The sequence below is a fragment of the Emydura macquarii genome, unplaced genomic scaffold (genome assembly GCF_026122565.2).
Source record: "Emydura macquarii macquarii isolate MOO-44397 ecotype Brisbane River unplaced genomic scaffold, CSIRO-AGI_Emac_v2 contig_1253, whole genome shotgun sequence".
In the NCBI taxonomy this organism is placed as follows: domain Eukaryota; kingdom Metazoa; phylum Chordata; order Testudines; family Chelidae; genus Emydura; species Emydura macquarii.
Genome location: NW_027131390.1, coordinates 54,394,227 through 54,419,716, shown reverse-complemented (window position 1 = coordinate 54,419,716; position 25,490 = coordinate 54,394,227). Strand labels below are relative to the sequence as shown.

The following is a 25,490-nucleotide window of genomic DNA, read 5'->3' as shown; positions in this document are numbered from 1 at the left end:
TCTCTATCATCTTCCAGCTGCACCGATGTCCCACAACAACAGCCAGGCACTGCCTACAGCTGTTAGGCCACATGACGGCCTACACATATGTAGTGAGACTAGCTCGCCTGAGGCTCAGACCGCTTCGGTTAGCCTCAGTATATGTTCCGAGCAGACATCCACTAGACTGGGTGGTCACAGGTCCCCCACCTGTCCTAGCCTCCCTAGACTAGTGGCGGACTCCCCGGGCAGTGATGAAGGGCGTTCCATTCGAGGAACTGGTCCCGTCGGTCACCCTAATTTCCAACTCATCAGACGTAGGTTGGAGAGCCCACTCAGGGACTCTGGTTGAGGAAGGAGAGGCACCTACACATCAACATGAAGGAGCTGAGGGCCATTCTCCTAGCGTGCAAGGTGTTCCTCCGATTCCTGACAGGCAGGGTGGTGCAGGTGCTGACGGACGAAACCACAGACATGTTTTATATAAACAGGCAGGGGGGAGCGCACTCCTCAGCCCTCTGCGGGGAAGCTCTCCATCTGTGGGACTTTGCCATGAGGCACAATTTCCACCTGACGGCCTCTCACCTTCCGAGAGTGTGGAACGACGAGGCGGATTGCCTCAGCAGGTCGTTTCTACCCCGCCACAACTGGTCGCTACATCCAGAGCTGGCGGCTATGATCTTCCGGAAGTGGGGCGTTCCCCAACTGGACCTATTTACGTCGGCCTGGAACAAGAAGTGTCCGAGGTTCTGCTTGTTCCAGTGTCATGAGACCGGGTTGATTTCCGACGCGTTCCTCATGGACTGGACGGGGAACCTCATGTACGCATTTCCGCCCATTCCACTCCTCCTCAAGGTCCTGCTGAAAATAAAGAGGGACAGAGCGGACGTTATAGTCATTGCTCCAGCCTGGACAAGACAGCACTGGTTCAGCATGCTGCTGGACCTCTCGATCGCCCCACCCCTGGAGCTTCCGAGGCGGCACGACCTTCTATCCCAGGACCGTGGTCACCTGTTGCACCCGGACCTGGACTTCCTGCACCTCACGGCCTGGAAGCTCTGTGGCTGACGGAGGGAGAGAGAGCCTGCTCAATGTAGGTCCAGCAAGTCCTGCTTGGCAGCAAGAAGACTAGGTCGTGTATTGGGCTAAGTGGAGGCGGTTTACCTGTTGGGCAGAGTCACAAGGTATGCCGCCCAGCCTCTCGTCTATACAGGCGATCCTAGAGTACCTGCTCCAGTTAAAGCTCCAGGGTCTGGCGCTGGCCTCATTGAAGGTTCACCTTCATTTCAGCCATTTCGGCCTTCCATCAGCCGCTAGAGGGGAGATTGTTGTTCTCCCATCCCATGTCGATCAGGTTCCTCAAGGGGGTGGGGAGGCTTTATCCGCAGGTCTGTGACCCGCTGCCTCCCTGGCATCTCAACCTGGTCCTCTAAAGACTCACGGGATCCCCCTTCGAACCCATGGCTTCATGCCCTCTGCTCATGCTTTCATGGAAAGTAGTCTTCTTGGTGGCTGTTACCTCAGCTAGGAGGGTATCCGAGATTAGGGCCTGGACCATGGAGCCCCTTTATACAGTGTTCTTTAAGGACAAGATTCAGTTGAGGCCGCATCCAGCCTTCCTGCCCAACGTGGTTTCCCAATTTCATTGTAATCAGGATATTTTTCTCCCCCTGTTTTTTCCCAAAGCTTATGGTTCAGAGGTGGAAAGGAGATGTCACTCGCTGGACATGAGACAAGCCCTGGCCTTCTACATCAAGTATACAAAGCCGTTCTGGAAATTGATGCAGCTCTTCGTCGCAGTGGCTGACCAGATGAAAGGCTCACCTGTCTCCACCCAATGCATCTCCTTGTGGATTACATCATGCATCAAGTTCTGCTATGAGCAGGCGAGCATGCTGCTTCCAGGAACCATCACAGCACACTCAACCAGAGCTCAAGCCTCGTCCACAGCCTTCCTGGAGAGAATGCCCGTGCAGGACATCTACAAAGCCGCCACCTGGTCATCGGTGCATACCTTCACGTCTCACTACGCCATCACTCAGCAGGCGAGAGGGGGCATGGGATTTGGCAGAGCAGTGCTGAGGGCAGCTCACCGGTAACTCCAAACCAACTCCAAAGGTATTGCTTGTTAGTCACCTATAGTGGAATGGACATGAGCAAGCACTCGAAGAAGAAAACAAGGTTCTTACCAGTAACTGATGTTCTTCGAGATGTGTTGCTCATGTCCATTCCACAACCCATCCCCCAGTCTCCGCTGCTGGAGTTGGCAAAAAGAAAGGACTGAGGGGGCGTAGGACTGGCAGCGCCTCATATACCGCAGCATGTGCGTGGGGTTCCAGGGGGCACCGGAGCCGGCCCTACGGGATCTGCTAAGGGGGAAAAAAGTTCCAGGTAACTGTGCACAGAGGCATGCACACATCTATAGTGGAATGGACATGAGCAACACATCTCAAAGAACATCAGTTACTGGTAAGTAACCTTGTTTTTAAAAACCAAATGTAAGAATTTAAAATCGTTGGAACCCAGATATAACTGAATTTTTATAAGTACTAACATCATCAATGTCTCCAGTATTCCCCAAACTTGCCAGACTATCCGTTTGAATGAAAAACTGAAATCTTCTGTTCGTGTGCTTGTGTTAAAAATAAACAAACAAACAACCCCCAAAACCAAAAATAACCTTGGTTTTATCATAGGCACAAGTGTATATTGCATGTGTGTGAAATTATACAAAACAGTAAATTTTCTGAGTTAATTTAAAAAATATCCCCAGCAAGAGAACTGATCCCTTAAACCAATTATCTTTATTCTCTGGGCTTGAATTTTGTGGACCAAATTTGGGTATTGATTAAATTTCCATTCTTGGTTTTAAAAAAACTTTTTACAAACCAAATTTATAATAAAAAATAAAATGTCTATCTGAGACAGAGGCTAAAGAAATAACATTGTTTTGGCAGATACTCCAGACCTGGCCAATGATGCACCTAAAGCAGACTGAGGATTTCCACTTCCTATCTGAAACTGATAAGGCTTTATTACCCCTCTGAAGAGGTTCAGATTTATGGTCCAATATAATTTCCAAAGATTCACGAAGGTCCCTTATAGGTAATCCCTTTTAAGCCTTTTCTATTAAATGTAATGCCCAAAGATTACCGATTTCCAAAGCTTCATTTTTCCTGTGAGGCAAGATGTCCTTAATCAAAGCACCCGAGAGAACTTTGAAACTCTCAGTCTTAGATTGATTAATATTAGAGGCATCAAGATTGTTTCTGTATCTCCTTCTAAGGCGTGAATTTTTTAACTGTTTTTGTTGAGAGGAAGGGCTGCCATATAGTGTCTGTTCTAAACTCTAACTTTACCTTGATGGCTGAAGTTTGTTGCAACACCTTAGTAGCTCATCTGTTGAAGTCACTTATAAAGGCCTCGAGTGTCTGACCTTGTATAAAAAATACCAACAACTGGGAGGATAAAGGAGTGAAATCTCCTGCCTCCCATAATCTCTTCATCCCCATTTTGGTATTGCACCATATTCTGGTCCAGAAAAAATAGTGGCCACATTACTGTTTCTCCTAACACTTGTTGGTAGTTCAAGAGCAGCCCTATGATTTAGGGCCATTATGTTGCTGGTTTCAGAGATGATCCATACCTGGGGGGATAAAGTGAGGGCAGTGGCTTCAGCAGATGTTATTGAGCATGCCAGTCCATGCAAGCATGCTCAGTACAAGCCAAGTAACAAATCTGGGAGGGCACGTGATCCCGCATGTACTCCTGCCCTCCACACAACACCTCTGGTTGGTTTTAACACTGATCCCTGGCAGCATTATGGTAACACAGCTTGAGCAACAACTTATTTCCCTGACCTCTATTTGCCAGTAAAGAGACAATGTGATGACTAATTGCATCACTGTAAATAAATAAAAACTGACTTTCGTCTCCACTGTGTCACTTCTCTCCCCTAAAGAGGCTGCAGGCAGCTGAGCAGGAGGAAATCCTGCTGGTATGGGCTTTGTGGGCTTTTCTTCTCACAGCTGGAGAAGAAGAGAGGCCTCCTTATGTATTTTTAATACTAGTTAGGTTCTCCCTCTGCTTTTGTCAGTCAGCGTGATATCTAAGCCAGCTTTCCTTTAAGATGTCTTGCTAATGTACAGCAGCTGTTGTAATCACTATACACCATCTAATGAAACATTCAGATAAATTGGAAAAAATATACGAATTTAAGACGACACTATCCACAACAAAGCATTAGGTTCAGAAATGGACATTAGGGCTTGTCCTCCAAAAATAAGTCTGAGAGCTCACGACACACATTTCTATCTTATAAAGCTGACATTGACAAGTGGCCTTTAGCTGACACTATAATGGGACAGAATTTCTGGTGGAAAGGGTATTTCTAACAATCTACTTTTTAAAAAATGGGATAAATCAAGTTAAAGTGCAGAGCCAGCTGAAAAGCCAGCATTGTAAGGGAACATAATCTCATGACAGGCAATTGGGATCCATAAATGTTTTAAAAATAAGGTCAAAAATTCATTTTAAATAAGCCTGCTAGTCTCTCTTCATTCCTTCCCCCTCCCCCATTTTTTTCAATTCTCCTCTGTTCTTCTCATTTGTTCTTGTATATATTTTTGCTGTCTCACTCCCTCGCTCTTTTTCTGCTCTCCCTCCATCTCAGCCTGCTTTTTCTTTTTCTAAGGAACAGCTGAATAATTCAGTTTAGTATGTTTAAATAAAGAGATACATTTATATGGCAAGGATTGTGCTGTCTAGCATAAAACTTCAAAATTCTTTCCAGTTATTCTGTTTTTTTTATTTGTTGTTTGGTTTTGTGTTCTTTAGTCTCTCTCTTTCCCCAGCTTCATAACTGGGAAAAAATTATAAGCCAGATTCACAAGAGTTAGATGGCTTAAAGAGAAACAACTTTACTTCTGTAGGCCCAATTAAGTAGAGCGAGATGTTGACTATAAAGTATAAATATTTTCCAGAAAAAAAAAATCTGTTTTATTTTCATTGAAAAAACTGAAATCCTCTGGCAACAGTGTGGATGTATTATTGGAGTGTTTTGGTTCTCATATCAGTGACTGTGTGCATGCATGCATGTATACGTCTTAATACCCCACCAGTTAAATAATGCATATTTTCATGGAAATACTGCTCTCAGACCCTGATCAAAGCCCATTAGAGATTCCCATTGACTTAAATTGATCAAATCATAAGAGAACTTTGCTAGACATGGGCCATAGGAACTTAACTACTGTCACTTTAGGAGTTGGAGGGAGTTACTGCAGGACCATTTTATGGGTACTGTCCTTCCCATTGCTTTACTGAAACAAGAAAACAAAAAATAAAAATGAGGGGAGGGGAGAAAAATGTTCAATCAAGGCAATAAAGTGTGTGTTTGTATGTGTGTGCATGTGTGTGAGCGCAATTTTAAAAAACAGAATATATAACCTATTTGAGGATTTACTTGAATTGTTTCACAGATCTCATACCAATCCTGTTACTGAAAACCTCTGTCCTGTCCTTCACTGTGACATTAATTTCTTCCTGAAGCCTTATTTTGTTCATGTTCTTTCAAGGACTGCATATAACTTATTACAAACTGAGTAGGTTCTTCACCTGTAGGTAACCACAGCAGCCTGACAATATCCTATACAATACCTTGTATACAGCAGATCTTATAACTTCTTATTTTTCATTTGCAAATTAGATTTATATGTTGACAAAAACTGAAAAGAAAAAAATCCTTTCTTCAGCTATCTGATCTCCACTCATATCTATGCACTAGGCTTAATATACTATCTGTCAACAGGTTTTCATTGAAGCAAATTTGTAGTGTACTGAGTTTTGTCAGTTCCCAATTAAGGTTACGAAAAGAAGAATCATGCCCGTTCATGTTAAAGGCCAAGCAGTTTATTGTGCATCTGGCAAAGGTACAAACCTTAAAATCAAACAGAGAAAAGGAGGGTTGAGAACAGCATTATTTTTCCATAATGTGTCAAAAGGTTCTATAGTACTTTGGAGTGAAAAAGGAGCTCTTTGTGTTTTAATGAGCAATTAATTCCAACTTCAGGATGTTAAGTTTAAAGTAGGTTAGGGTCCCAAAACCCACAAACGTTTGTGTTGGATCATGGTTAAAAACCAAAATTCCAACTTCTAGAATAATAACATTCCTGTCTTCTAGGGGAATGGGAGAAATGACAATTTTATGTACTATGGGAAACCATGGCAGAACTCCTATGAATTCCAGATTTTTCTGAAAGGCTGCTGACTACTGCTCAGTTGGATATGTTTTCTTCTTTTTAGGGGATAAAAAACTCATTTAGAGTAAAGCAACTCTGAAAAGTAGCATTCAGAAATACTTGTGCTGTTACACATTTTAACAGGAGGTTTTAATCTTCACTATTAATATGATGCTTTTGTAAGAACTCTACTTTAGCCAATGGTTCTATTTTGTCTGGCCTGTGAAGAGTTTGGATTGGGATAATTCTGAAACAATGTCACCTGCTCCGACTAAGCAATGAGATTCTGATTTTCGGGTGATGGAGGAGGATTGTCATGGTAAAATCTTAACCAAGCCTCATGTGAAAAATAAACTATTCCAGAAAGGACACAAAGAGATCCAAATTTACTCCTGTTATTAGTGGCGAGCATTAACTTCTTTGGAGTCACTCCTACTTTGCCAAGGTTGAATTAGGCACAGAATGTCTAAACCAGAGCATAATCTGAGATGCTGATGTCTCTTCATTAGCCTTGTCAAAGTACTTTCTTCTCTTTACTAAGGAAAGCAATACTATTGCATACCATCTTAATAAACTCCACTGGATATCATTCATGCCTTAAACATTATGTTGAGTTCTAATAATGCGTCGTGTAGCTTATTCTGAAAAATCAAGATGTTGCTTTTCACAGTATTTAAATGTAGAAGTTGGAGTCTGAGGGGAGCAAATATTAAAGCTTCTCTGTTACATCCTCCAAGTAAATGATGTAAATAAACAAAAGCAAATAATATCCTGTTTCTTTCCTTTGCTTACTGTTGTAAAAGACTACTACTTTGACACATCAGCAATACCTCTCATATATATGGATGAAGTCATCTTTAAAGAGCTCCCAGCACACTCAGGAGAACTTTATATATTAACACACGCTGCAGTGGTCACGTCTCTTGCAGTTAGTGAATGATCATCTTGTCTCTTCCAAACTAAGAATTTGAGCACAGTATCACAAAGAATCATGACAGCTGCTGCTGCATGTGTTGATGTATTATAAAGAACCCTAGAGGTTTTATTTTATAATTTTTAAGTACAAACTAACCCACTTAGCCAAAATGTTTAAGGGACCTCAGAAACAAGCATCTAATTGGTGATTTAGATGATCAGTGGAGTTACTGAATAAGTGATTATGCCATGAGATGTAAGAACAATTACTGCCAGTTGGGTGCTCAAGCAGACATTTGCATGTAATTTGGTGCACGGTTTTCTGCATACAAAAATGGCCCTTCAAAAGTTTGGACCTACATTTATTTATTTGTGGGTTTGTATTTGCTAGTGAGGCAATGTGGTTAATCTGAGTGATAAGGTAGCTGGCTCTTTGAAATTTATTTCCTTTTTTAGTAAACCATCTCTAGTTCAGCTTTTCCAATTTTCTAGCCACCTGCCGGCTTTTCTAAGAATCACTCCATACATGAGTGTCTGTGCACACACTCATAAATATGCCAGGTCTCGGCCTGACCCCATATACGAGAGAGCATGAATCATGGGGAAGGTGAGGGAGGATTGGGGGTTTTAACATGAGCCTTCATGAGAGATTGCCAGAGCTAGAATTTCTCTCTTTGAACCTTCCCTTCCCCGCACAGAAATGTAGTCCTGCATGACAGCTCGGTTCCTGACCTCCAGCAAGTCAGTGCCCCACATAGCATAGGCTCAAATACAGCTGCTCACAATACTGACTACAATGGAGACAAAAAGTCGACTTCCTTTTTAAACTGACCTCTTCTTTCCTCAGGCCACTATTAAGGGGCTTTTTCTGACTTCTAGAATGAGGCCTTGGTCAGCAGAGCACTTAACTTTAAGCACATTAAATCAGTTGGGACTACTCATGTGCTTAAGTGCTTTGTTGGGCTGGGGTTTGATAGACCAAAATCAAGGCTCCAGCTCAGAGCCTCACATGGTAGCAAGCTGCAAAAGGTTTTACTTTTAATATTAAATATCTACTGTATTTAAAAATAAATTATGACATTTTGTCTCCTCACTCTAGCACTGTTGTAAACAAATCTCTCTATATATTGTGTGTCTTGATTTTTTATGTGATACTGTCAAGTTCCTAAGATATCTCACAGAAGATCCAGAAAATTACCTAGCAACTGTAGAATTAGAAGGTAAATGCTGGTCCATATCTCTGCAGTCCTAGCTTAGGAAAACTTCCCACTGAAATCAATAGGCGTTTTGAGTAAGGACTTCAAAAGTCTGTCCATTTAAGATAACAGAAGGCAGCTTTCAGAATAACCTCCATGCAGCAGCCCACAGTGGTTTATACAGAACTCATGGGATAAAGTAGAGGCCAAAATGAGTTGGGTCATGCAGAGCAACAATTTCATTGAGATTGTTCCAAAGTATAGCTTAATTGTAAGAATAACATCGCCATAGTTAAATATGTGACTATTAAAGACATTTTAAAATATATTTTCAAAAACATAAATTTTTTGGACTGACCTTTTTATCTAAATATTTGGGGATTCTTCTTCAAGTGCTTGTTCATGTCGATCCCAAGTAGGTGTGTGTGTGCTGCATGCACAGTAGCTGGAAGGTTTTTTCCCTAGTGGTATCCTTATGGTCAGCTTTGAACCCCCTGGAGTAGCACCTTCAGGGTGCCACATACAGGACCCTGACAACCCCCTGCCTCTTCAGTTCCTTCTTACTTTCTATGATGGTTGCTGGAACATTAATCTTCTCTTACTTTGCAAGCTTCTTCCTAATGGTTGTTTCAACTGATGATACCTGTAAATAGTCAAATAGTTTGTTAATTTGTAGTTACAGATAATTTAGTTAGATAGGACCCCACTGATCAGGGTCACCTCCCCTTCCTTGGGGCTGGGGCATGCCTCATTCCTCTATCTTTAAACCATGCGGGACTTGCAAAAAGCCCATGCCAAGAAGCGATCCCCATACCACTTGTCTAAAGTATCTCGGAGAGACCCATTGGAGGGATCGCTGTAAGCTCTGCAGGGAATTCCGACCTAGGACAAAGAAGGAGAGGAGCCAGAGATTGAAGTTCATCCTAATGGAGACTGCTTTCTGGTCACACTCAGCACCGAGCTGATACCTAGTACATCAGCTTTGATGTGGAGCACACAGGCGTCCATAAGAGAGATGGTGCAGAGGAAGAATTCTGTGTCTAGAGACCCCAAGGACTGTCACGGATCACTGGCAACAAGGGACACCGTACTAGTCGCATTCTCCTTTACCATGTAAGAAGCAGAGGAAGATGGACAGTGGGCACTCACTGATGCCCAAAACAACAGGGCATAAGAGCTCGAGTGGAATGTGACCCGCGTTGGACCACCCAAATGCCGTACCCTCAGCTGTGATACCATTGACTCCAGCCCTGGAAAGGGGTCCATCGAGTCTAGTGCTTTTGGACTCCCTGGCCAGGGAGATCTATGAGGAGAACCTACAGCTTCCCTCCATACTGGAGACCTTTGAAATGGCCAGAGAACTGTAGAGACCATGGCACTGCCGTCCCAGGTGCAAGCGTGCTCCGGACACCAGACCACAAGTGGCAAGAAGCCATCCAGGGAAAAGCCGGCTATGATGCCGTGGTCGCCATCTCCCCGGCACTGCTCTCCAGCCAATGGGAACCACACCACACTGGACCCCACAAAGTAAGTTGTCGGGCTCCGACTCTGAAGCTGAGTCCTACTCCTTTAGGTGACGCCGGCACCAGTCAGAGAGGTGGCACCAGAGGATTGAGACTGGTCACCCGTTCCCCACGCCTTGGCTGCCACAGGGACAAATGCCAGCTTAGTGGCCTTTTTGGACCTTGGGGTGTTCCATCAGGCTCAAGGGTCGCAATCATGATGGTCATTATCACTTGCCTCCGGGAGCAGATATCACCCACCTCAGTCAGAGGATGTGCTACTGTTTGATACCAAAACCAGCTCCAAATATGATGTCGTGTCCAGTACTGAGCACGTTGTCGACCCCGGCACTAAGTTCGATGAACTGACACTGCAGGACCCTTTAGGAGCAGAAGGTCAGGAGGCTGCCCTGGTTACAGTGACATCGTCTTCATCCTCAGACAAAGCAGTTGAGGGGTCCTCAGCAACACCAGTTGCAGATGACAGCAGAGCCCATCAGGAGCTCTTGAGGAGAGTGGTGCAGAATTTGCGGCTCTAAATTGAGGAGGTCTCCGATAACGTAGACCCTATAGTAGACATTCTAGTCTTTGCGGGCCCATCCAGGGTAGCACTGCCACTAATAAAGACGATTCATGACACAACAAAGTCACTATGGCAGGCCCTGGCTTCCCCGCCTCCAACTGCAAAGAGGGAAGAGAGAAAATATTTTTTACTCTCCAAGGACTATGAATACCTCTATACTTATCCCCCACTGGGGTTGCTTGTATTTGCAGAGGCCAATGAGCGTGAGAGGCAAGATCAGCAAGGCCCCACACCAAAGGCAATGGACATGAAAAAATTGGACCTCTTCGGGAGAAAGGTGTGCTCTACTGAGTGGCTCCTACTCCATATTGCGAACCAACAGGTGGTGTTGAGAAGATACAATTTTAACTCTTGGTGGTCTATGTCAAATTTCTTATACCATTAGACTCCAGGGTGGAGTTCACAGCCCTGACAGAAGAAGGCAAAACGGTTGCAAGGGCCTCGCTTCAGACAGCACTGGACGTGAGAGCTGCCATAGCTCGCACCATGTAATTGGCGGTAGCAATGCATCAGAGCTCATGGCTACAAGCCTCGGGCCTCCCACACAAGGTCCAGGAGGTGATCCAAGACCTTCTCTTTGAAGGCCTGGTGCTATTCTCTGAGCAGACAGACTTGAAACTGCACAGCCTTAAGGTCTCTCGGGCTACTTTAAAGTCCTTAGGCCTCTATGCTCCAGTGCTGCACAGGAAGCATTTCAAACCTCATCCCTACCTTGGTTCTATCAATCCCAATCCAGACAGGAGTACAATCATAAAAGGGGCAGGAGTTACAGGAGGAAACCCTCTCAGGCTTCTATCAGCCAAGGCCCTGGACTGGCGAGGCAATCTTTTGGTCCCAAACAGAACTTTTTGAGTGTGTGCCTGAGGATGGCGTACCAATTCAGGACTCGGATCCTTCACCCCTGTTCTTTTCGGATCAGTTATCCCACTTCTACCATGCGTGGGCTGATTATACCCTCAAACACATCAGCCAACTCCCCAATGAAATCTCAACCTTGTATGTCAGGACCTCCATTTGAACTGATAACGATATGCTGACTTCTTTTCCTCGAAGTTAGCCTTTCTAGTGACCATAACTTGAGCCAGGAGAGTCTCAGAACACAAGGCCCTCATATCTGAGGCTCCTTATATAGCTTTCTTCAAAGCTTCGTTCTCACCCAGCTTTCTTCTGTGTCACAATTCCACTCAAAGCCACACAGCCACAAAGCCAAGAGCTGAGGCTGCACTCTCTGGACATTAGATGGGCCGTGGCTTTTATATCAAGAGGATTAACCCTTTAGACAAACAACGCAGCTCTTCATAGCAAGAGCAGACAGGATGAAAGGCTTTCCAGTATCTTCACAAAGAATCTCTTCCTGGATCATGTCATGTATCAGGACGTGTTATGACTTGGTGAAAATACTGACCCCAGCATTGACAGCTCACTCCACTAGGGCACAGGCATCCTCAGCAGCGTTCCTCACTCAGATCCCATAGAACCATGACATGGTCATCTGTTCACACCTTTGCGACACACTATGCTATAACACAGCAAACTAGAGACGATGCTGCATTTGGTAGACCGATACTGTGATCTGCAGGTCATTGAACTCCGACCCATCCCCATATGGATCTGCTTGGGAGTCATCTTCTTGAAATTCAGGAGCAAGCACCCGAAGAAGAAAAAATGGTTATGAAAATTCCGTAAATGTTGTTGTTTGAGATGTGTTGCTTATGTCTATTCCAAGAACCACTTGCCTACCCATCTGTCGGAGCCAGCCAGCAAGAAGGAACTGAAGAGGCAGTGGGTTGGGAGGGCCCTATATACAGCCCCACGAAGGCACGACTCCAGGGGCACCAGAGCTGACCCTACTGATACCACTAGGGGAAAAACCTTCCGGCGACTGTGCATGACACTCAAACACCTACTTGGAATGGACATGAGCAACACATCTTGAACAACAGCAGTTACGGAAAGTTAGTAACTGTGAGGCTTTTTTGTTTGTTTGTTTTTGGTTTTTGGTTTTTTTTTTTTTGTGTTACAGAATAATCTGTAAGATTTATTTCCTTACAGTTCATTGCAAAAGGCATTAGCAGAACTGCTTGATAAATTACATCATAGCCACTACTCGAGTAGCACTGAGCTTTGAAAGTATTATGGCTACGTTGTTGTCAGGCAGTTGAGAACACTAAAGAGTTCAAGATTTCTTCACAGCAAACATGTGAAAAGTAATTAGAATGTATCACTGGATGGTGTATAAGCCATTATCTCTGAATACATAGAGGCTTGATTTTTCTCAATAAATAGGCGACATTGTTATAATTATTTAAAATTAAAAATAAAGTCACTGACTCAGACACCAAGAGATTGGGTGGATAACTTTATTCGTTCCTAATGTAAGGTCTGTAGTGCATATGCTAATCTAATAACAAGACAGCATTAAAATACAGTACAAAATGGGAGAAGAAAACTCCATTTACCAGGTCATGCTGATGCATTACATGACTTTGGCTTTTCTATCCAAGATCTATTCTCTTTTTCAATTTTCAATCCACATATCTGTGATCAACTCTAGTTGTCAATGAGAACTTGGAAAAAAGAGCACTGACCCCTTAATGATGAAAATGTGATTTAATTAAAAGAGAGACAAGGTGGATGAGGTAATATCTTTTATTAGACTAACTTCTGTGAAAGAGACAAACTTTTCAGCTCCACAGAGCTCGTCTTTAGGTTACCGCAGAGCGCTGTGAAGCTCAAAAGTTTCTCTTTCACCAACAGAAGTTGGTCCAATAAAAGGTATTACCTCACCCACTTGGTGTCTCATAGCCTGAGACCAACATGACAACCACAACACTGCAAACATCTAATTAAAAAGGATGCCTAGTGAATGTACTGTGTTAAAGAGCTCTGCAAAGATTCTTAGTCAACTCCTTTTCTGTTTGCATTTCTAATTTTTAAAATATTTTTTAATGTCCATGTATACTTTAGTAAATTGGATTGATTTTTTTTAAAGTCTCTGTGCTTAAGAATTTACCAGTACAAAAAAGGTCTCTATCTGAGTCATGATAATAGACACTTGTTCAGAGTAACCTGATCTGAGGGCTCAACTTTGATGATGAACTGGTTTTTGTCTTTTTATGGTACTTGCTGATCAGCCATATTTTGTTTATTTACTTGGCAATTAGTGTGGCAAATGCCACAGTTTATGTTTTGTTACCTTTTTCTATTCTAGTGATGTAAATAATAATCTAGCTAATCTATTTGTGTCTCACACCCCACTATGGGGTGGACTCATTGCTACTGAATTGCATGTCATAAATACTACACTGGTAACAGCTAATGAAATTCTCCTTTAGCTCATGTGGTAGAAGATTGAATGTTTTGGGGAGCAGAAGGAAATGGGTTCTATACCTACTTACCTCCATTACGTGTTACCAATACAATAGTATATTAGATTCTATATTAATACCACCAGTATCTGCTATTTGTGTGGACTGTGTAAAAGAGAGGATATTCCAGGATTTCTACTGACATTCTGCTTAGTCCAGTTTTGATAGTGAGTACATTGTTCTACTCTTAAATGTTTCAGCTGTATATTTGCTTTGTCAAAAGTAGTGATTGTCACAATTGTTATGCATTGCATTATTGTGTGCAATATAGTTATATGTTAAGCAGGCTATTATTTGTGCCCCCTGGTAGGTTATTGAAAGTATATGTAATTAATCTGAGAGTAGTTAACTTTGGGACATGGAGGCTGTTGATATTTGAGTGGAGTGGATAAATTTTATACATTAAAGTATTCCCAAGAACACAAATCACAGCAGTAGCAGATAAAGATTGGGATGAAATCTTGACTGCGGTGAAGTCAATGGCACAAGTTCCATTTCACCCTAAGTCATTCAAAACAAGGTAAGCAGAGCCTAACCTTGCAGACATTCCACAATATTGCTTCTATTTAATATGGATACCTCTATTTGAATTACATTTAAGGCACAGTAATTTAACAACATATGTTCCAAAAAAAAGTGGGACACATGTATAATTCAAATACATGACCATGTCCTACATATCTGGCCGTTAGCAAAACAGAAATTTTGACAATCTAAATTCCACCTTTCTTGGGGAACAATTACACAGGGAATTAATAAAGTACTGTTTGGTGGCTACCAACTAGCAGATCCATGTTAACATTTCTATTTGCATTAGAAGCTAATTTCAAAGTGTTTTCTGTTAATTTGCCTGGGAGATACCTGTCAAGTTGGCAATTAAACTGTAATTGGTCACCCAGGTGCTTACAGGGATTAATAGATCTCTCGCTTCAACACATGTTCCCAAGTTTGAAATAATAGCTATATTGTATAGTATCATGACCCCACTTGAGTCTAAAAAAAAAATCAAATTCCATCATATTTTAATGCAAATTTTACCTTTGTAAATGATGGCCTGAAAAGAAAGTGTTTCCATGGTAACCTTAGGAAACACATAACCTGTTTATCATAACTTCTGTATGAAACAAATTGGGGGGTGGGGAATATGCTTTGATGTCAGCTATATTTTCCATCAGACATTCTACTGCTGAGTGTATAGATAATTTAACTAAACACGCCTGTATTTTCTTAAGTAAACTTAGAAAAAAATCTTTAAAAATGGTATTGGAAGCAACTGCTATATGCCGCATTCAAAACCACTAACTGATCTTCTTACTTCTGTTTCCAGTTTGACAATTAGGTCAACATCTCAAAAGACCCAAATAAAAAATTAATACTTATAACAGGTCTCTTCCACTTCTTTCTCTTTTTTTCCCCCTCTCTTTGCATTCTTTGTGCTCAGTACTGAGGTATCCCTGATGCTGTTCAGAGGCACTTAAAGTTGTTGTTTTCTTGTTAATCCATTTTGCCACTAAAAATACTGTTTGAAAGCTGCCCTGCTGCATCTCTGAACTTCTATATTGTGGCACTATCACAGAAAAAGAATATATTGATTATACTTCACATTCAGTCCTGACAGTAGCAGTTGAGGTGCCATTCTGGAGCTGCCATCAGCCAGGAGTGAGTTTGATGTCTGCAAGCTGCTGGAAGATTGTATTTTCCTGCAGATGTATTGCAACTCCTGGGTAAAGGAAAGTATGACTATAACATTTTTTTAGGGTCATTAGGAGTAAGGAACAGATGTTGAGATTTTTCAGAGTATTGCTTTGAAGTGCCATTTAGGAGTCAACTAATTGACAAGACTGACCCTATCGGCAGTGATTTTGGGACTAGAACACAGGGAAGGCATTGCCCACAGTACTCCATCTGGTATCCATCTGGTACCAGCAAACAACAGACAGTACCAAATCACAGAGAAGCTATACCAACTGCTCAACTGGTATCAGCAAGGAAGGAAGGTCGCCACCTAACAGCAGTTGCAAGCATGAGAAACAATGTCTGTAGCATTTGCAGACTGGTACCACAGGATCCAAAAGAACCTGATGCCAGAGCATATGGAAAGCAACTGCTCTTGAAACTTGCTCATGCTGATGTAGTTTGCTCAGTATTAATCCAGGGAATTTTTTTTAACCATATTGAATTTACAGTCTGGAGAGCTTTTGTCATAATGCCATTGCGAGAGAGACTCTCTTTAGTCATATCTGTGTTTAACAGGATGAAGGTGAATTTAATACCCTGTGATGCAGACTAACCATTGAAATTCTAAGAGTGTTGTTCCAGTTTGTTGTTAAATCACAATAGAAGGAGTTGGGGTTACATTTTAACAACATGATGATAACTCCATTGACTATTTTCTTTAACATGAGCTGTTTTGGGGCTGATTGTGGAGGGGATTTGTTTTCCACTTTTATCTGATTGCCTGCTTTTTTTCTTTGTTCTGTTTCCCCCCCTCTTCTTCCTTTTCTTCCAGGAGATAGTGCATTGGTTGGTCCAGTAGCTAAGTATTTAGAATGTAATAAAACAAGTGAGAGATTTACTGCCTCCAGGCTCTACCCCTTCTACTCTTGAGGACCTCCAGCAAGGCAAGATTGTATAGACAATGAAAGGCTTTCTTTCCCCTGTGAGTCTGCCTAACTGTAGGAAGCTTTTCACTCTCTATTTCCACCACTTGTTCTGCAATTTTGTTCCATGCCCTGCTATTTTCCTTCCTCTCCAACACACACACACAAACACGCACACCCGCATCCAGCGTCAACACCAGATGCAGGCAGATATGGCAGTATATCAGAGTCAGATTCTGATCATTAAATGTTACAAAAATGGGACTGGAGACTTTAGAATATAAATCTTGGGATGCTATCCTGTTTGCTCCCCAGGTTCTGACATTATAATCCCATTTTCCCTAGTAAAGATAAAAGATTGTACATGTACTGCAAAGAATAGCCCTTGCATATTGGTATTGGGTGCTGAGAACTCTGCTGACTTAGCTGAAGACAGATGCTGAAAGCCCCTGACTTTGAGAAAAAATTCAATTCAATTTACTCCATATAGTGTCTCTCATACAAAATATTTCAAAATGCTTTATATTAAGAGGTAACATAATGAGAAAATGCCTTATAAAACTGGGTATACAGGTAGCAAGGCAAAATGATGCAAGATGATGAACTGGAGTAAAAGAAAAGAATACTGTAATTTAAAAGCGGTAATCATGCGGATAAGTAGTCTTGTAAACTAATTACAGTGAGGGGAAAAGCAAAGAATGCAAGACTGGGGAGGAGCAAAAAGGGACTTAGTCTCAATCATAGGCTAACACAAAGAGTTGGATTTAAGGTAGATTTGAAGAGATGGGAAGAACTGGCTCACAGCATTTTGTAAAAGGGAGATGTCCTGTGACCCTCCCCGCCTGCAAAAAGTCAATCACAAGTTAAATGGCTCCTCTTCTTTGAGGTTTGGGAAGAAACTATGTGAATTGATCTGGTTCCATGTTAAAATAATTGACATGCCCTGACTGGCTTAGGAAGAAACAATGCTGACATGATAGATTTTTGGGTGGGAGGGTGGTGGTAAAGTTCTATTATTAGTTGAATGGCCTCAGTTTGCTTCTCTGTTTTAAACTTGAGTAGTATTGTGAGGGAGGATGTCACCAATCTGGTGGTCATTAAAGACAATTAAGAGGTAGAATTAACAAAAACACATTATAGGATTAATGGAAAGAGAAGCCACCCAGGGAGAAAGTCACGGGCCAGGAAACGATCTCATTTAGCATAGGCAAAGGAAACTGATAGCCCCTCAAGGATCTGGGACCAGGAGAACATTGAGCAGAGGTTCAGAAAATAGAATATCCACTCAGAGTGGCTATGCTCAAAACCTTTTTAGTTATGTCGTAGATCAGTGGTTCTCAACCAAGGATACATGTACCCCTGGGGGTATGCAGAGGTCTTCCAGGGGATACATCAACTCATCTAGATATTTGCCTAGTTTTAGAACAGGCTATATGAAAGCACTAGCAAAGTCCATACAAACTAGAATTTCATACAGATAATGCCTTGTTTTTATTTATACTGCTCTATATACTATACACTGAAATGTAAGTACAATATTTATATTCTAATTGATTTATAAGTATATGGTAAAAATGAGAAAATAAGCAATTTTTCAACAATAGTGTGCTGTGACACTTCTGTCTGATTTTGTAAGCAAGTTTTTAAGTGAGGTGAAACTTGGGGGTATGCAAGACAAATCAGACTAATGACGGGTACAGTAATCTGGAAAGGTTGAGAATTACTGCCTTAGATAACTTCATCTCCCCCTTTGCTGAATTCTCTATACGTAGAGAATGATGAGATCATGGTTTCTCTTTAGCTATAGCAATTGCCATATTTTTAAACATAACCTCTATATGAGAACAGCCTGTTTCCCTTTTAAAGTTCCCATCTGTGTTGGTTGTCCCTCAGTCTATTGCCTTCATAAAGAATTATTCTCTGTATCTAAATCTAAATCATGAGTTCATCTCAATGAATAAGAGCTAGGGCATTACTGAGTAGAAAAAATAAATACTAAGTTAATCAGACCTACTAGTTTCAAGTTTGATGTACAATTGTCATTGAAGCTTCATGGTGGTTTTGGGATAGGGAGGAGGGATACAGACAAACAAACTTATTGTGAATCACCAACACTGCTATCTAAGACCTATTGTTTGTATCTCTTTTTATTTGTTTGTTTGTTTTCCAAAAGAAGAGAGCTCATAAGATTAAGAAACACTTAACCGTCTAGCAAGCTGATTGACAAATTAATGTTCTGACTGCTTCGGCTGATCTTTTAAGCAAAACTGTTCAAAACCACTAACCAGGGAAACCAAGATCATCAGTAACTCTGATGTGTTTGTCTCCGTGCATTTTTTTATGGGAAAGAGGAAGGATGGTGTGATTATTATCTTTTTTCTTTATACAAGGATGTTTTTGTCACCCAAGGGAGATGCATTCTAGCAGCATGAACATAACTATTAATCAACACTTATAGTGATAATCAATGAATGAAAAATGATGACGAGAAACTGAAAATGCAGTAGCATAGCTGCCTTAAAATTCTTCCTTTGAGATCATGTCCATGCATTTTAACATGGATAATTCTTTAAAATGGATAATTCTTACACAATTAATGTTGATATAGTCTGGAATGCAGTGATTTAGAAAACTAGTGCTTATTTTTCACCCTGTGTGGAAAATATATACACACTAAGAATGGGTGGTAGGTAGATTGAGATCATGATAGAAATGTTTTAAAGACATTTCAATATACTTGCTGTCCTGAAAATGTTTGAGCCAGATCATCAACAGGGGTAATCAGCATAGCTCCTGTGGATTACTTTGGACATAGAATGTTAGAATGGTGGTTAAGTGTGTGTGAGAACAAGTATGTGTGTATGTTTCCTGCTTAATTATGAGAGGAGAGATGCAAGTGTATCTCAGTTCTCAGGACTCTTCCAAGAGGAATTTAATACTCTTAAAATTATGACAAACATTATCAAAAAACAGTAGGAGGGGCAAAAGGAGGTATGTAAGCACACGCCTAACTTTTTAAGCATGTGACTAGTCCCATTGTAATCAATTGGACTACAAATTAAAGTTAAGCACATGCTTAAGTACTTTATGGATCAGGTCCAGAATGGTCAGCACCTTATAAGCCAGAGCCCACAGAGCATTAATTTAAAAATAAATGAGGCCTTGACCCTGCATCTGAGGCACTGTGGAGACACAGGGGTTAACCCACACAGGGCCATTTGTTGGATCAGGCTCCTAAAATATTTAGTCAGCATTTTGAGCTGTCAAGGAGATGCTAATGGTAAGAATTAGTAGCCTCCCCAGCCAACATAAAACACTCAGGGTATTATATAAAACTTTAAGAACACAAATATAAAATTACACACACAAAATTGCATCTAAAATAGAAACAAATACAAGAAATTCTTTAGAAGCCATACTGCAGTTCCATGAGCACATGGAAAACATTGATTCCTTCTTCGTTCTCCAAAACAAACCTATGTGTATGTTTAGCATGTAACAGGGAAGTCAAAGTGACCTCGATCAATAGTGGTGATTCTGAGATTTTTCAAATGAACATCATTTGTGTTTCCCATCACAGCCACTTGAAAAAGAAAAGAATATACAATGGAGAAGTATTAAAGGTGCTACCCTATGTCCAAACAATGGCAGAGAGGTATCGATGGGATCCTATAACACTAGCCCCTTCTTTGAGGACTGCTTCTGTCATTAAAATCAATGCAACTTAATTAAAGCAAATTATAGATAGATACATCTATAAATAAGATATTAAAGTGTGCTGCTGAATATGATAATTGCTGCATATTTAGCAATCAGCGTGTGTGTTCTGCTTTTGCCAGGAGGGATTTCTTTCAGTGAAATCAATGGAGCTTTATTAAAAACCATCCAAATTAGAGGGAGAAATGATGAGTGTTATAATAACACAAAATCACTGTTTCAACTTTCATTCCAAACCAGGAAACCAAAATACATCCCTTTTCGTGTATATAGGAAAACATCAGAAATATTCTTTTGAACTATGGACACACTTAGAATTTTAAAATTTAAATGTTTGTCTTTTGATTTAAAAATTAAAAAGAGATGGCTGAAGGAAAACTTGTTTTCTGTGAGAATATTGAAGGTCTTGAAAGGCATAGTAATGAAGGTAGCATAGAATCCAGGAATAGAAACGACCTGTTAGACCACCCAGGCCATTACCCTATATAACCCTTTCTTCCACTTTGACTAGAAAACTAAAATGTATCAAGTCAAAATGGCTGTTTCTTAAAATGTCCAGTCACTAGAACTGTGTGAACGGTTAAAATGCTGAAGATAGCATGGGTGAGGTTTGAATTTTGACCTGTGCACAAAACATCAAGAGGGAGATGGGGCAAATTTATTTTTACCTCTTTCAATTTTTTTCAATTTTCACCTAATAGAAAACAAAAACCAAGTGTGTCTCAGCAGAGAGGAAACCTGCAGGTCAAAGAGCAAATTCCTCTTACCCGTGGCTCTTTTTTGCATGCAGAATTGCAACCCGTGTGATTAGAAGTGCTCATAGATAAAAGCCGAGCTTTGGAGAAGGGAGGTCAGACCAGCCTCTGGACAAGCCCTTTAACAGATAATCACAAGAAATGTACCAAGCAGCAAAGCCTATAGCATGCTGTGCTTATTCTCAGTCTTCTGTCCAAAGAACTCAAGGTGCTCTATAGATATTGGGTGGGATTTTCAAGTGATATAGGAGCACAAGTCTCATTGAAAAGCTAAGAACTCCTGCTCTGGGTCCCACTCATTAAGTTTCAATCACCTTGTGAGCTAGATGTATATAATTATTATTATTGTGCCCTATTTTATAAGGAGTAAACAGACACACAAAGTTAAGTGATTTTCCTGAGACTAGAGTGAGTGAGTAACAAAATTAGGAATACAATCCCAGAATCTTGTTTCCAGGGTCTGCTTGTGATCTCACTTAGACCAGTGTAAATCCAGTAGAACTCAAGTGGAGCCTGTGGAGTTACCTTAGTTACATAGTTGTAAATCCAATGGGTGTCAGGTCAGATGAAGTTACTCTGGCCCCCTAAGCGTTAGGCAATAACTCTTGGTTGTTGTTTATTTTGTATTCTGTATGCACTTTAAAATATTTGTTTTTGCTGGTGGGGAAGATGGCTGATGGAAGGGTGTTTAATTTTTTTTTCTTTTATACATAGTGAATCCCTCTCCAGAAATAAAACAGTGAAAAAGGCCAAAAGGAGAAGTTTGGCATAGGAATGATCCAATAAAAGCGAAACATGAAAAACCCACCAGACAAGACCCCAGTTTGCAATATATTATTAGTTTTTAAAAGATTAACCTATGTGAAACTTCAGACTTTCACTTATTTGAGTGAAATGAGAAACCTTCATCATGTTATGAAGAGACTTGCTTTTTGCAAAAATGGTAAAGAAGTTCCACATGCCACCCTAGACAAAATACACAGTGCACATGCCCTAAAAAACCCAAGATAACAGCCTGCTATGTCCTACATGCTCCTGTCCTACCCCACTCCCAGGTATTGGCTTTGTGTCATTCCCCTCTATGGTGTAGTTGTCCAGTGGAAGTCGGTGTCTTCAGTCAGCATGAGAGTTGTGTTACACGGGATTACAAATCCATTCTGAACAAACCAGAAGATGAAAGGACAGAACAGAGAACTCCTGTAGTTCACCTGGGAATTTATTACCTATAAAATAGGCAAGTTAGAACCCAAGAGAGAAGTAGAATATCATCCTGAATGACATTTCCTGAAAAAGTGAGCATGGGAGTTATGGGAAGAGAATTATTATTATTATTTATATTGTGGTAGTACATTGGGATAGTATCCAAAACATAGCACAGGACGCCTTCATATTAGGCAGTGTACAAACACTTGGACGGTCCTGGCCCTGAGAAGTTTAATGGACTCCTGTGTAAATATATATTTTTAGAGTTTTGTTTGTGTGTCATTTTACTAAAAATGCCCAGCCAACCCCAGAAGTGTTCACTGCCCTTCACATTGGAGCAGCATAGCTCAAATAGTTCCTGGCCAAGTAGATTTCTTAGCTCTAAACTTATGTTGGATTCAGAGAACAGAACTCAAAACAAGTTAAGTGTGGACACGGAGGAATGAAATGAAATCCTTCCTGAGCAAAAGAAGTGAGATTTCAATGCCTTCTGACCCTGTTTTCAAAGTAGTCTCCTCCTCAGCATGAAAGAGATCACTTGTCTACTTTTGGCCATGCTCTTTTTTGGTACCACCACTTATTTGTAGGTAAATACAAGAAAGTATTTCCAGATACCCAATTAACAGTCCATTCTTGACAACACTCACTGGCACATGACTACTTATGCCTTGTCATTTCAGCATAGATGCTCTGCTGATCTATGGTATTTGTTCTCTGGGTTTAGTCTATATGTGCACATTCACATAATTTTGGTTTTTAGGGCAGTTTTCTTCAGGAGAATTGGCAGGTTTGGGAAATTATTTGCCACAAGCCTATCATTTCTTCTTATTAGAAGTCTCAGAAAAAAGTATTATACGGTTATCGTAGTTGACAGGGCCATAGCATACATATACACCTGCACATTTTTTTTCATTACACTCACTTCCTCTCTGTGGATTGAATTATAGAGCATGTAATATGTATCTTTTCACAGTTTTACTCCTCAAATCCAATTCAGATTCCACCTACCCATGGAAATTAAGAAAATACTGTGCTCTACTACAACAGTATCTTTATGTCTCTGTCTATTAGTTCCATGCTAAAGTTTGTGAATTTAAAAGACTGAGTGCCTCCACACATCTCTCCATCTTAATTTTTTTTTTTAAATCTCTTCCTCTAGTAGGTTAGCATTATTTTGATTAAAAGGTGTGGAGGAATTGCAGTGCCTATTCTGAAAGTGGGTTTTTACTACAGAACCCTTGTTTGTGAATGGAAATTATTAGTGGAGGAAAATGATGCTTGAACAACAAGCTTGATACTAATTTTGCAGAAAAGAAGTTGACCTGGTACATGGCATAGGAATGTAGGGAAGCTATGCAGGATCAGACAAGTGGTCTATGTAATCTGGTTTCTTGTCTCCAGTAGTGGCTATTACCAGATGCTTAAGAAAATCAAGTATAAGAAACTCTGAAGTGGGAAATTATGGTATAATCTACTAATATGGGAAGTTTCTTCCTAATCCTTTGAGAGATTGATTGATGGCCTGAAGCATGAAGGTTTATACCCCCTGCAGACTTTGAGATTTTATCATCTTTACTATTGTAACTCTAGATGTTTTCATTATCTATAAAAATTTCAATCCTTTTTTTTTTTTTTTTAAATCTACTAAATTATTGGCCTTGTGGCAATGAGTTCCCTGGGTTAATAATTTATAATTTATTTATTGTTCAAAAAAGTACTTCCTTTTATCTATTTTAAATGTGCTACTCTATCAGTATGATTGAATGTCCCTTTCTTCTTGCATTTTTATTTATTCTCTCAATCTACCTATTGTATACAGTTCATTATTTATCCTTCCCTCTCAAATGCTCATCTTTTGTCTAAACTGAAACGGTTCTAATCTTTTCAATTCTTCATATGCTTCCAGTAATTTTTCACCATTTCTACTATATTCTGTAGGATAACTGGAAGTAAGTACAGTATTCCAGCTATGGCTATGCCATTGATATATTTAATTGCATTATAATAGCTTCTGTATAATTCTCTATCCCATTCCTATTGCATCCTAATATTTTGCTTGATTTTTTGGGACCACTTCTATAAATTGAGCAGAGTCTACAGTGAACTCTCCACAGTGATGACTAAGTCTTTTTTCAGAGTTTATACTGTTAATTATTTTTAGTTAGTTAATACTGAGGCAAGTAGATACTGTTTAAAATTTATTGTGTACCATGCTTGGCTTTGTGGATCAACTTTCTTCTTACTAGTTGGTGCTTGAGCTTGTAAATTAGTCCTTCTAAAGCAAATTATTAGCCTAACTAGTCCTAAAGAGAGTAAAGGCTGATACAGAACAATTGTTGATACTGTTTCTAGAACATAACTAACAATTTAAAGAGGCAGACATTTTCAGTGCAATAACTTTTCCCTTTGTCTTTTCATCAGGTTAGTATGTTCTTTCAGAAACCATTTTACTTTTAATTCAGCAATATATCATCTTTAATGATGTGTAGACAGATGGAAAAAGGAAATGAGAAGGGATGGCTGAATCTTTAATTAAAGACACTGACCGAGTTTGCTCTTTGAGCTTATTGGACAGTTCTATACTGGGTGCAGAGACTCATCAATAGAGCTCTGTGTTTTTCATAAATTTGAAATAAAATGAAATAAAACAGAAAACTAACCCCACAGCAGCAGTTCCTGTGCCATGGGGCTGGGCTCTGCTCCAGGCATTGTAACTTGGCACACGGGGTCACAGTGCCACTCTAAGTTGATCCGGCCGCCCACACCCCAACAGTGATGGAGGGGTTGCTGGCCAAACCTGAGTGCAGTACTGTGATTCATGCCCCAGGTCACAACACCTGTAGTGGGGAACCAGACCTAGCCCCATGGCACAGAAGCCTCCATTGTACAATAAGTGTAGGGCAAGCTCATTCTGCAGTAACACTCCTCCCTTCCGGGGCATCCCACACACACATGACCTGACTTCCCCACCCAGGCCTCCGATGGTAAAACAAAATAAAACAAAATTCCCCGAAAATAAAATGGAAAAATTATAAACAATAAAAAGAATTTCACAGGGCTCCACTCATCAGCTATGTGGAGCCAAATTTCTGAAATTGAATCCTCAATTACAGTTTCTATGGTAACTATATCTCAGAGCACATACACAAACAGAACTGGCAGGAGGCACCTGATTTTATTTTCTCTGTAAGAAACAATCAGAAAATTGATGTTTCAAGTTGTTACAATGTAAGTACTTTTTACTTGCGTAGTGACTACATAAGTTTTTCTTGGTAAACACCCAGTAAATTTCATCATTTCATGTTCACTTTTGTTACACTTAGTAGGCTTAAAAGTAATCACCAGGAAACTTGCTTTCTGGTTTAGAATTTTGAATTAACTACCATGTGTATCATTTATCCTGTCTCCTCTATCATGCATCAAGTAGGTAGAC

General features: G+C 40.6%; 1 protein-coding gene across 6 annotated transcripts in view; it reads left to right on the top strand.

Annotated features, from left to right (window-relative positions):
• Window positions 1–25,490, top strand: part of PARD3B (par-3 family cell polarity regulator beta) — a 656,325-nt gene that overhangs the window by 595,066 nt on the left and 35,769 nt on the right. The window contains exon 22 of one of the 6 annotated variants that reach the window (XR_010919815.1): window positions 2,937–3,084. The exons of the other annotated variants lie outside the window; for them this stretch is intronic. The gene's annotated coding sequence lies outside the window, so the exon portion shown is untranslated. The remainder of the gene's footprint in view (window positions 1–2,936; window positions 3,085–25,490) is intronic. 6 annotated transcript variants of the gene reach the window in all.